Source organism: Saccopteryx leptura, chromosome 11, assembly GCF_036850995.1.
Source record: "Saccopteryx leptura isolate mSacLep1 chromosome 11, mSacLep1_pri_phased_curated, whole genome shotgun sequence".
In the NCBI taxonomy this organism is placed as follows: domain Eukaryota; kingdom Metazoa; phylum Chordata; class Mammalia; order Chiroptera; family Emballonuridae; genus Saccopteryx; species Saccopteryx leptura.
In genome coordinates, this window is record NC_089513.1 from 69,013,376 (window position 1) to 69,027,602 (window position 14,227).

Consider the following 14,227-nt stretch of genomic DNA (forward strand, 5'->3'; position numbering starts at 1 on the left):
TGGCTTTTTATGCCATTCGAGTGGCTGGTTATCAGGAGGCTTTCCAGATGGAGAGCGCTTTGCTCAGATGTACTGATAGCTAATCAGTAAATTAACAGATCTCCTTTCCTACAAACACGACTTGGTGGACCTCCGACCTACGTTCTCCTGCCACCACTACTTTCCCAGCACCATGAGGACAAAACAATCCCATGTCTCGCAACAGGGTGGTGGAGACCATCACCATGCTTAATAGCCCTTTTGGCAGTTCCCAGGGCTGATAACCATCTGTTCCAACATTGTGGTGAGGTTTTCGCGTTGTGGACATTTTGTGCCTGGCATCAAAGCATGTCTTTATGGGAAAGTACATAATAAAAGCCTTTGGAAGTTATTAACTGTTCTTAAACATTTTAAATGGGTTTATTTATATGTAATTTGTACAATCAGTGCCTAAGGAATTTTTCCACTTTAGGTGCTACTTTTCAAACATTCTACCTACACCTGTTCTTTGGAATGACCTTAAGTCATTATTATATAATAATTTTATCTAAGAATGTATTATTACCCTAAATATCTCCTCCAAAGGTCACCAAAAGCTATCTAGTGTACCCTAGATCCAAATTGTTTAAAAATATCTCATGTTGCTGATAGAGAGGATGGTTATCATATTGAAAGGAGTCTCTTTTAATAGGAATATTTGCTACTTGACTATTTCTAGAATTTTGTTTGAAATTTATTCCAACCCACCTTTCCAAACATTATCCATTATCATTATTTTATAATAAATTTCTGATGCAGCCAAAATGGTCAGTTGATTATTCCTAAATATGTCGCATGCATTTGTTCCCACTATTCCTTTATCCTTTGCTGTAACGTCTTCCCTCCTCCTCACCACCTAACCCAACGTTACAATTTTTCAAAGCCCAGCTCAGATCCTCTCTTCAAAACTCTGTGATCTCTCCTTCTGCTGAAATGCTTCATGGATTCTAGTCTGTATCATCCGTACTTCTTACGTTCTTGTGGCGATACCTGGAATGCAGTTGGTGGGCAGCCCCATCGTGGAATGTTGGCACCCTAGCAGCCTCACTGTGAATCCAGACTAGATGCGGGAAAGGATGGGGCACTTGGACTTCCATTTTCATCAGGACTGTTCACAAAATGAAATCTAAAAGTGTGGAGAGTGAATACTGACTGACCGAAAAGCAACGAACGTTCATCAGAAGGCTCCACACCATTATTTCATTTAGCCTATGGAAAGGATTATTACTACCAGCTCAGTTTTATGGATGAGAAAATGGGTCAGACCTTAAGCATCAGATCCAGGATTCAGTACCCAAATTAGCTGCCACCAGAATGGTAATCTAATATTTATACTGCACTACTTATATTAATTAAGTAGGCTGGTTAGTGGTCTAGGTTGAAATGGAATAGGCATTTCCTTGAGGTACCTAAGAAAATATCATTGAGACAAAGAGCCAGAATTGTGTCAAATCAAAGTTATACCAAGGATTTGAAAGAAAAAAAACAAGGAGCAAGGCAGTAGTCCCAGGTTTATCCTATCTGGCTATCAGGTCTAGCTGCTGTGTAGACTTAGTGATATATTTTCTATTGAATTTGGCACCCCTGTTGCTATATGAATGACCCGCAGATAAAGCATCCCTTCGTGATAACTGCTAAAGAGTGCCAGGTGAGTCCCCAGCAAGCTTGCCCGCATCTGAGCACTTGTGTGTTGGAAAGAATGACCCTCATCATAAGATTTGTAGAATAAATAAAAAGTTTCAAAGTGTTGGCATTATGTATCCTTTCATATTGTTCCATTTTTTTTTCAAGAAGTCTGTATTATTTTTAGTCTCTCCCAACTTTATGATAAATGTGCTATTCACATGAGTTTAGATATACTCTTAAATAAAAATATTAGAGTAAAAAACCCTGTCTCACCAGCCAGCTTAAATAAGATAATTTTATCTTTAAATATTACCTAAGATGTCCTTTCTCAGTTAAATACTTCTCACTCCCCTGGACTGTGTGCTAACCATTTTCTTGCTTTATTTAGAATTTTAACATATATGCCTGTGTCCCTAAGTAATACTGCATGCTATTCCATTATATGAATATGCTGTGATTCACTTATCCTCTCTGCATAGAACAATCTATGGCTTATTTCCAGTTCCCCCCCTACCTGCTTCAGTAAGCATTCCTGTCCATGTCTCTGGCTGGACATTTGCAAAGTTCTCCAGGGTTTACATCTAGAAATGGGATTGCTTGGTGAAACTGCATATGCATCTTAAAATTTACTATTTAGTTAAACCTTTTCCCAAAGTAGTTGTATCAGTTTGTAGTACCAACAATAATTGAGAGTTCCTATTATTCCACATCTTTACCAAAACTTGGTATTATCAGATTTCAAAATGTGTGTCCTTGTGGTGGGTAGTTTCAGTTTATATCTCTTAAGTTATACAGCCCAGAGAAGCTTGTGTATAACCAGGGTCAACCAGCCATTAGTTGCTCTCCTTACTGATGGGCACAATCATTATGTGGAGTTGAATAGGTCCTCATTGGTAGTTACAGTACAAAGGTCAAGAAGTAACTGGGTAATGACTACAGCACTAGTTTCCAATCAGCTGCAGTGGCCATGAAGCCAGTACCATCCCACAGGGAAGAAAATTCCTCCTGCGTGACCTGCTAGGCCTAGGACCCAGCAGAACTGTCAGGATCCTCTGACAGTTTGTTCCATTGGCATGTACTGAGTGCTGTAACTCAATAGAATATTCTAGAAAGATAGTGATGTTAGGAGACACCGAAATGGCCACCAGTTCTCCCTGACTGCGCTTCATTCGGTAGGTGCCGATTCAGGATTATGGTATCAGCATCAGGTGACAGACTCAGCACTGTGAAGTTTAGCAGATGAGTCCACCACCAGTGAGGGTTGCATCTAAGATCTTGGTGCGACTTGGGTGACAAATGACCTGGCAGATATAAAGCAAGGCACTGAGAATGCATCACCACCCCACCTCCCGTGGTTTCAGACGTGTCCTTCCTACCTAGGAAGAGACTTTTTCTCCTCCCGTAAATATCCATGCCGTTTTCCCCACCTGGAGCCATCACTAGGTGAAAACCCTGCACCCACACTTTCCCATTCCCGTGGTCATGCAATGGCTGGAGCTCTTTATTTGCACCAGCACCACGATGAGAATGACTTCTCAGTGTCCACATGGCGGAGTTCGAGATACAGGTAAAATGATGGACATGGCTGCAGCTGGGTAACCATCAACAGCCAGGTAGAGATAGCAGTGATGCCGGTTGTTCCCCGCTCACTCCTTAGCACAGGGTGCGATTCTGATTTCATATTCAATACCAGGACAGCAGGGCTGGGGGAATAAAAGGAAAAAAATACCTGGATTGGGATCTCAAATCATAGCTGTTTGGCACCAGGAAACTTCCTGTCCTCAGACCCCTAGGTTTCTAACAGATGGCTGAGAACAGATGGACTGTTGCTGGGAATGGCTCTATTTAGGGCATTTATAGCCCTGGGCAAGCAATCTAGTTAGCCTACCGTGTAGAAGTGAACACTAGGCTTAAGCGATTTGCCTTTGAGTTGACTTTATGGCATTCTTTTGTCCTCACCCTCTGTGGGTAATAAGAGAGGAAGTAGCCATCAGAGGAGGTTTGGACATTGCCTTAGTCAGCTTGGGCTGTCATAACAAAATATCATAGACTGGGTGACTTGAAGAACCAAAACTTATTTTCTCACAGTTCTGGTGGCTGGAAAGTCCAAGATCAAAGTTTCCAACAGGGCTCAGTCTTTGGTAAGAGCTCTTTCCGGTTTGTTGACAGCCACATTCTGGCTGCCTTCTCACAGGGAGGGGAGGGGGAATGAGAGAATGAGAAAGAGAAAGAGAGAGAGAGAGAGAGAGAGAGGGAGAGAGATATCAAGTGTCTTTTCCTTTTTATATGGATACCAGTACTATTAAATCAGGGCTCCATTCTTGTGAACTTATTTAACCTTAATTACCACATTCTGGCTGCCTTCTCACAGGGAGGGGAGGGGGAATGAGAGAATGGGAAAGAGAGAGAGAGAGAGAGAGAGAGAGATATCAAGTGTCTTTTCCTTTTTATATGGATACCAGAACTATTAAATCAGGGCTCCATCCTTGTGAACTTATTTAACCTTAATTACCATATTTTTCACTCCATAAGATGCACCTGACCATATGACACACCTAGGGTTTTAAGGAGGAAAATAAGAAAAAAAAAAATCTGAACCAAATGGTGTATTAAAATATTTAATAAAATACTGTATTTTTCACTCCATAAGATGCACAGGCATTTTCTCCTTCATTTTTTTTGGGAAAAAAGTACATCTTATGGAGCAAAAAATACGATATCTCCTTAAAGGTTCTTTATCCAATACGGTCACAGGGGTTAGGGCTTCAACATGAGGATTTGGGGGGACACTATTCTGTCCATAACAGACATTAAAATAATCTCTTCAATGCTTGACATGTGTGGAGATTATCTCTAGTCAGAAAGTTAATGATACCTCCAACTCATCAAGTCAAGAGGTGCTAGGCAAGGGTTGGCTATGCCAAGCCATCTGTTCCACCCCATTTGATCAACCACTTCCAATCTTATAGAAATTGGGGATGATTTTTAGTTCCTCATTATCACAAGTTCTGCATATTCCATTCCCTAATCCTACCTCTGGTTTAATCACTGAGTGATCAGTCCAATTGTACTCGTCCCTTTAGCAGTCACTGGAAGGGTACCACCAACTGGTATTAAGGATAAAAAAAATAAGGATAGGAACCATCATCAATTTCATCATGTTTACATTTTTTTTTAAATCTCAAAGCCATAATCACATAAACTTCTAAGACGGAATGTCAGTAGGAGTCTAGCAGTTCTGAAGGATAGCCCCTACCTGGAGTTAGCCTTCACATGTATTGGGGAGCTAATAACATAAGTAACCTTAACATCCTAACAACCTGCACTAGGTTGAACTGATCTTACCAGTCACAGGAAGAGAGTCAGAGAAGTGGACTAGTTGTTTGATCCTGTTTGCATAAGGTCGTATTTTTAAAAAATGATTTCACATTCAATCAATCTGAGCTTTCAAATTATTTCATCAGAGAGATACTGATTCATGCTCCCCTCAGTCCTCCTTTGAGCAACTTCCTGCAACGTCATTAATAATAACCATGGGTCTTTTTTTCTTCTGCTTTTTCCTAGTGGGAGGAGGGGAGTTAGAGCAGGGGTCTCAAACTCAACTCAGCATGTGGGCCGCAGAGCAAGATCACAGCCGTTCGGCGGGCCACACTAGGTCTACAAAAGGCAACTGTTACGCAACACTTTTCTCACTGCAGTTGAAAACAAAAAAAAAAATCAGTACAACAAGCACAATCGTACATGCAGTTTACTCAGTGTCACAAAACGACCAGAAACTGTAGTTCGCATCACAACTGCTGTTAACTAAGCTAATATCTAGCTAGGATGCTAGAGAAATGAAAAATACAAGTAGGCCCCTAGGCTTACTTAATTTTATCCAAAATATTTTGAACTTCGTGAATTAGTCTGTGGGCCGCCCAAAATTGTTCGGCGGGCCGCATGAGGCCCGCGGGATGAGAGTTTGAGACCCCTGAGTTAGAGAGACAGACTCCCACATGCGCCACAACTGGGATCCACCTGGCAACCCTCGTCTGGGGCCAATGCTCTGCCCATCTGGGGCCATGCTCACAACAGAGTTCTCTTTAGCGCCTGAAGCAGAGGTGCCACAGAGCATCCTCAGCGCCCAAGCCAATGCATTTGAACCAATTAAGCCATGGCTGTGGGAGGAAAAAAAGAGAGAGAGAATGAAGGGGGAAGGGATGAGTGGAAAAGCAGATAGTCATTTCTTCTGTGTGCCCTGACCGGGAATCAAACCTGGAACATTCACACGCCAGGCTGATCTACCACTGAGCCAACTGGCCAGGGCTACAACCATGGATCTTAACCATCCAATCTCTTTTCATCACTCTGGATCCATAAGAAATTGGGGATCTAGTCTCTGTGACTACTGTAACAATTACTTTTTTTTTTAAGAGAGAGGCAAAGAGAGATAGGAACATCAAGCTATTCCTGTGTGTGCCCTGACTGGGGATTGAACCGGCAACATCTGCACTTCATGCCATAATAATCATTGAAGGTAATGGGCCACAACACTCCAGAAAGACTTTTCTAATCCCAGTTCTCTTAGTCCTACTCTTATCTCCAGCCTCTGGATGCTGGAATGCCCAGGGTTAGGTCCTTGGATTCTCTCCTTCCCTATCCATAGTCACACCCTTACTGATCTCTCCAACCTATTGACTGTAAACACCAACTACATAGCAACTACCATATTTTTTGCTCTATAAAATGCACTCCCCCACCCCCCCAAAGTGGAGGGGAAAATGCCCATGTGTCTTATGGAGTGAATGTTCATTTTTTTTAAGCTGCTGTGGGAGCTGTGTTGGTAGACATATGTAGAATAAGTGCCAACAGCAGCGTAATCATACCTGCCATGGCAGCGTGTGGAACCCCAGCATCTGCTGAGTGATCTCCTGGTTCCAGTTTCCACAGTTGCACGCAGCACAGGAGGGAAGGTGAGCAATGTTGTGTGAGTGCATTCATCTGACATCATTGAGGGCAGATGCAAGAGGCGCGCTGCAGCAGTGGAGGGCTGCGCTGCAGCTGCTGGAGTTCTGTGTGAAATGTTGATGTCACTTGCTGCCTTATTAGTGCTTGACCAGTTTAGAGCACATATTAGTAAAACCACACACAAAAAAAACCCCAAAACTTTAAAGAAGTGAAGACTCATCTAGCTGTAATTCCTGTGGGTCTTACCAGCCAGTTGCAACCTCTCAATGTTTCCATCAACAAACCGTTTAAAGTCTTTGTGTGAGAAGAGTGGAACATGTGGATGGCTGCTGGTAACCATGATCTCACACCAGCTGGACCAATGAAGAGACCCACTATCACTCAAGTTTGTGAGTGGGTGAAAACATCATGGCCATCAGTGAAGAATGAAACCATGGTGGCCTGACCTGTGGTGGCGCAGTGGATAAAGCGTCAACCTGGAAATGCTGAGGTCACCGGTTCGAAACTCTGGGCTTGCCTGGTCAAGGCACATATGGGAGTTGATGCTTCCTGCTCCTCCCTCCTTCTCTCTCTCTCTCTCTTCTTTCTAAAATGAATAAAAAATAAAATAAATAAAAAATAAAAAAAAACAAAAAAAATAAATTAAAAAAAAAAAAAGAATGAAACCGTGGTACGGTCATTCAAAAAACGTGGCATTGCCCTGGTCGGTTGGCTCAGCGGTAAAGCGTCGGCCTAGCGTGCGGAGGACCCGGGTTCGATTCCCGGCCAGGGCACATAGGAGAAGCGCCCATTTGCTTCTCCACCCCTCCGCCGCGCTTTCCTCTCTGTCTCTCTCTTCCCTTCCCGCAGCCAAGGCTCCATTGGAGCAAAGATGGCCCGGGTGCTGGGGATGGCTCTGTGGCCTCTGCCTCAGGCGCTAGAGTGGCTCTGGTCACAACATGGCGATGCCCAGGATGGGTAGAGCATTGCCCCCTGGTGGGCAGAACATCGCCCCATGGTGGGCGTGCCGGGTGGATCCCGGTCGGGCGCATGCGGGAGTCTGTCTGACTGTCTCTCCCTGTTTCCAGCTTCAGAAAAATGAAGAAAAAAAAACCAACAAACAAACAAAAAAAACGTGGCATTAGCAATACCTTAGATGTCACTGAAGATGGTATCATATATGAAAATGGCTAAGAAAGTGATACCAGTGATTGTGAGCTACTGAGCTTCTTAAATTCTGACACTAGCGATGATGAGTTCCTGGGGTTCACGGACAACTAGAAGAGTATTTGAACATTAAAGTGTCTTCTCATGGTTGTTAATACTGCTGTTGAGTTTACATTGTGGAAATATTATTGTGGTATATTTTATTAAATATTTTAACACACCATTTTGTTCAGAATTTTTTTTTTTCTTATTTTCCTCCTTAAAACCCTAGGTACGTCTTATGGTCAGGTGTGTCTTATGGAGCAAAAAATATGGTACCTCCAAAAATTGTATGTCCAAATGCCTACTCAACATCTCTACTTAGAAACCTAAGAGAAATCTTGCCTGACCAGGTAGTGGCACAGTGGATAGAGCATTGAACTGGGATGTGGAGAACCCAGGTTCGAGACCCGAGGTTGCCAGGTTGAGCGTGGGCTCATCTGGTTTGAGCAAAGCTTACCAGCTTGAACCCAAGGTCGCTGGCTTGAGCAAGGGGTTACTCGGTCTGCTCTAGCCCCCCAGTCAAGGCACATATGAGAAAGCAATCAATGAACAACTAAGATGTCGCAACGAAAAACTAATGATTGATCATGCTTTTCATCTCTCTCCGTTCCTGTCTGTCTGTCCCTATCTATCCCTCTCTCTGACTCTCGCTGTCTCTGTAAAAAAGAAAGAAAAAAAAAAAGACAGCCTAAATTCAATCACTTCCAACCACCTCTATGTCGGCTTTCCTCTTCTGAGCCTTCATCTCTCCCAGATTGTTGCAGTAGCCTCCAAACTGGGCATTCTCAGCAAAGCAGCTACATTGCTGACCTAAAAACAAAAATCACATCAAATTATTTGTTCACTTGCCCTGGCCGGTTGGCTCAGTGGTAGAGCGTCGGCCTGGTGTGCAGGAGTCCTGGGTTCGATTCCCAGCCAGGACACACAGGAGAAACGCCCATCTGCTTCTCCACCCCTCCCCCTCTCCTTCCTCTCTGTCTCTCTCTTCCCCTCCCACAGCCAAGGCTCCATTGGAGCAAAGTTGGCCCGGGCACTGAGGATGGCTCTATGGCCTCTGCCTCAGGCACTAGAATGGCTCTGGTTGCAACAGAGCAACGCCCCAGATGGCAGAGCATCGCCCCCTGGTGGGCGTGCCGGGTGGATCCTGGTTGGGCGCATGCGGGAGTCTGTCTGACTGCCTCCCTGTTTCCAACTTCAGAAAAAAAAAATAATTAAAATTATTTGTTCACTTAAAAACCTTCAAAGGCTGCTGTTTCTTTTGGAGTAAAAGCAGAAGTCTTACAAGGCCTTAAACCAGAGGTCAGCAAGCTAATGTCTGAGAGCCAGCTCCAACCCACTGCTTGTTTTTCTACAGTGGCCTGTGAGCTAAGAATAATTTTTACATTTTTAAATGGGTGGAAAAAATAAAAAAGAAGAATATTTTGTGACACATGAACATTATACGAAATTCAAATGTCAGGCCCTGGCCGGTTGGCTCAGCGGTAGAGCGTCGGCCTAGCGTGCGGAGGACCCGGGTTCGATTCCCAGCCAGGGCACACAGGAGAAGCGCCCATTTGCTTCTCCACCCCTCCGCTGCGCCTTCCTCTCTGTCTCTCTCTTCCCCTCCCGCAGCCAAGGCTCCATTGGAGCAAAGATGGCCCGGGCGCTGGGGATGGCTCTGTGGCCTCTGCCCCAGGCGCTAGAGTGGCTCTGGTCGCAATATGCGACGCCCAGGATGGGCAGAACATCGCCCCCTGGTGAGCAGAGTGTCACCCCATGGTGGGCGTGCCGGGTGGATCCCGGTCGGGCGCATGCGGGAGTCTGTCTGACTGTCTCTCCCTGTTTCCAGCTTCAGAAAAAAAAAAGAAAAAAAAAAAAATTCAAATGTCAGTGTCCATAAATAACATTTTATTGGGACATGGCCATGCTTACTCATTTACATATCATCTCTGGCGGCTTGCACGCTACCACACCAGTAGGGCTGAGTAGTTACAACACAGATCATGTGCCCACAAAGCCTAAAATATTTACCAACTGGCCTTCTATAGAAAAAATGTGCCGATCTGCTTTCTCCCGACCACATCTCCAATGACGTCCCCCAAGACTCCTCCAACCTTGATCCCTTGTCTCCAACCAGCTGGGCCTTCTTGCTAGTGTTCCTTTAAGACTCCAGGAAGTCTCTTTCCTCAGGGCCTTTGTACTGATCTTTCCCTCTGCAGGCCACACTGTCCCCAGATAGCCACAAGATAGCACTGCCCAGATAGCCACAAGATAGTGCTGTCCCCCAGACAGCTAAGAGCTTCTCTTCCTTATCTTTTTGCTCAGGTAATTTGTGGGCCTGATATAAAATGAAAATACGGGATCCCATCCTCAGAAAGTATTAATAATTCCAAGATGTCAACAATAGAGTACAAAACTGAGTGTATAGATCGTGAGCCTGAGAAACTGGTCTGGCTCATATATCCCTCTTGTTAGTGGTCTATATCAGTGGTCCCCAACCCCTGGGCCACGGACCGGTACCGATTTGTGGGCCATTTTGTACTGGTCCACAGAGAAAGAATAAATAACTTACATTATTTCCATTTTATTTATATTTAAGTCTGAACGATGTTTTATTTTTTAAAAATGACCAGATTCCCTCTGTTACATCCGTCTAAGACTCACTCTTGATGCCTGTCTCATTCACATGATACATTTATCCATCCCACCCTAAAGGCTGGTCCGTGAAAATATTTTCTGACATTAAACCGGTCTGTGGCCCAAAAAAGGTTGGGGACCACTGGTCTATATGACCACCTCATCTAAAACTGAGACCCCACCCTGGATGGTTAGCTCAGCTGGTTAGACTAGAGCACTGTCCTGATTCACCAAGGTTGTGGGTTTTATCCCTGGTCAGGGCACATATAAGCATCAGCTAATGAATGCATAAATAACTGAAACAACAAATTGATGTTCCTCTCTCTTCCCTCATCCTTTCTCTCTAAAATCAATAAATAAAAAAGAAAATAAATAAAACTGCAACTCCTTCACCATCAGCCTCCAAGCCCCTACTCTCCTCTATATTTTTATAACACTTTTCAGCATCCAACATACTATATGGTTTATGTATTATTACATTTATTATTTAATATCTGTCTCTCCCTGCTAAAAATATAAGACTCATGTGGATGAGGATTTTTGTCTGTTTCCTTCACTACTGTATCCCAAATATATAAAATAGTTCCTGGAATATAGTAGATGCTCAATAAGTAGTTGTAATAAGTTTTATTGAAAAAAGTACATGAAATTCAACAAATTATCTCATTCATATTTTGTTTTATTTTTCTAATCTTAAAAATAAAATTAAGTGTACAATTTTTGTTGAAAAAAAGCATTTCTACTAGAATATACAAAATTATTTCTGTCTGGCTATTTCTTCACTTCTACATATAATAGCTAGAAGTTACATAATATTAATAAATACTAAGAAATACAATTGTGAAGTATTTTTGACTTTTTAATTATATACCATGTATTATACTGACCAAACCTAAAATTTAAATTTAAAAAGTGATCAAGGCTGAGAATTTAAAAAGAGATCTGCGTCCTCAGATTGAGAGTGAGCCTTCAGAACTAATAATAATAAGAAGAAGAAGAAGAAGAAGAAGAGGAAGAAGAAGAGGAAGAAGAAACAATCATACAACTAAAAATAAATTAAACTATAGGAAGTGCAAAACTTCAAGAATGAAGAGACATGGTAAAAGTTACCTGAGAAGAAGGAAAGTAATAATGATTAAATTGACATAGACCTCAACAAATCTTTTTTTTTTTAAAGGTATGCCTGTAGTGCTATGAACTTCCCTCTCAGTACTGCTTTTGCATTGGCCCATAAATTTTGAGTTATTGTATGTATGCTCATTATCATTCATTTCTAGGAATTTTTTTATTTCTTCTTTGATCTCATTGTTAACCCATTTGTTATTTAATAACATGCTATTTAGTTTCCAAGTGTTTGAGTATTTTTCAGTTTTTCTGTTGTAGTTGATTTCTAGTTTCATGCTATTGTGATCAGAGAAAGATTAAGAAGATTTTAATCTTCTTAAATTTGTTGAGACCACTGTTGTGCCCTAACATGTGGTCTATCCTAGAGAATGTACCATGAGCACTTGAAAAGAATTTATATTCTGCTGCTTTAGGGTGAAAGGTTCTGAAGATAATCTATTAAATCCAGTTATCTAGTGTGTCCTTTAAGTCTGCTGTTTCTTTGTTAATTTTCTTTCTTGAGGATCTATCTAGTGATGTTAGTGAGGTATTGAAATCCCCTACTATTATAGTACTGCTGTTGATCTCACTCTTTATATCCATCAAAGTCTGCTTTATATATTTAGGTGCTTCTATATTAGATGTGTAGATATTTATAATGGTTATATTTTCCTGTTGAATTGCTCCCTTTATCATTATGTAGTGACCTTCTTTATCTTCTTACTATAGACTTTGTTTTAAACTCCATTTTGTCTGATATAAGTATTGCTACCCCAGCTTTTTTTTCATTTCCATTTGCATGAAATATTTTTTCCATCCTTTTACTGTCAGTCTATGTGCATCTTTTGTTTTAAGGTGTGTCTCTTGTAGACAGCCTATGTATGGGTCCTGTTTTCTTATCCACGCAGCTACCCTATGTCTTTTGATTGGATTATTTAATCCATTTAAATTTAATTTTTTAATTTATTGATTTTAGAGAGACAGAGAAAGGAAGGGGGAGAGAGAGAAAGAGAGAAAGAGAAGTATTCATGTTAGTTGCTTCCCATATATGCCCTGACCAGGGATTGAAACTGCAACCCTTTATTTTTCCAGATGATGTTCTAATTGACTGATCTAACTGCCAGTGTCTCAATAAATCTTATTTTCAAAACCCCCAACATAAAGCTGTTCAGATAGACCATTCCTGGTTATTAGAGATATGATCTTGGTGGTAAATATGGGCAAAATTAGAAAGTAACTCATTCTCTACAGTTCTCTTTGATTTGATTCCAATCTGATCTGCTCACTTGTGCAAAACTTTGTAAGTGTTGAGGAATTCCTGTCTTTCCAGATCTGCACTCCCCTGCCCGCCCAGTGGCACTCAGTCTCGAGAGGAGTTTGTACTATCCACACTGAAAATTTTCTTGAATTCCACTGGAGTCAGAAAGTGTGCTGTTCACCTGAAATACACCTACTAGCCCTATTCCTTCTATTTCTGTAGTGAGTGCCACTGGTGGCTACCCATTGTCTTTGTATACTCCCTATATTTTGATAACTTCTGCTTTATGAATCCTACCTTCCCAAGTAGAAGTCAGAAAACTCACATTTCCTGTCTCGTTCACAACTATGGAGCAGGCCTGTGACCCAGACTCTGCCAATATGTGTGAGTCTTGGATTTTATATTAAGCACTGTGAGAGGTGGCCACATATGGAGATGCAACGGTGGATGAGACTTGTTCTTCTGAGGCAGGAGTGGGGAGCTGCTGGCCTCTACTCCTGGGTGCCATTGGTTGAACTCTGGTGCCAGACAGTGAACTCTGGTGTCACAACTAAAGCCACTCCCATAGTAAAGACTGGCACTTGTTTCTAGCTATCTTGACTTTTCAGAGAGTCTATGAGTGAACAAATACCTTTTTAAAAGTCCCATTACTCCTTAAATTAGCCAGACTATAATTTGTTGTTAAAAACTAAGGCCCCTGGCCTCGTATGAAAAGCTCCCAGCTAATGTCATAGTCAACGGCAAAAAGTTAAAAACCTTTTTTTTAACATAACATGAGGAGTGAGGCCAGGATGCCACCTTTCTGCACTGTCCAACATTGCACTGGAAGTCTTAGCCAAAGGAATTAAGCAACAAATAAAATTCTACCCAGCGAAAGAATCAACAAAATGAAAAGGCAACCTAGGAAATGGGAGAAAATATTTGTGTGCCATATATCAAATAAGGGGTTAATATCCAAAATGCACAAAGAACTCATACAACTCATTAACAACAACAACAACAACAAAATGATCCGATTTTTTAAATGGGCAGAGGAACTGAATAAACATTTTTCCAAAGAAGACATCCAAAGGGCCAACAGGTACATGAAAAGATGTTCAACATCACTACCTATCAGGGAAATGCAAATCAGAAGCACAATGAGATATCACCACAAACCCATGAGAATGGCTGTCGTCAAGAACAATGGTCCCCAACCTTTTTTGGGCCATGGACCAGTTTAATGTCAGAAAATATTTTCACAGACCGGCCTTTAGGGTGGGACGGATAAATGCACAAAATAAAATTATGTGACCGGCGTAAAACTGTGGTATTTTTAAATATTATATAATTGTCGAACTTACGAGACAAGTGTCAAGAGTGAGTCTTAGATGGATGTAACAGAGGGAATCTGGTCATTTTAAAAAAATAAAACATCATTCAGACTTAAATATAAATAAAACAGAAATAATGTAAGTTATTTATTCTTTC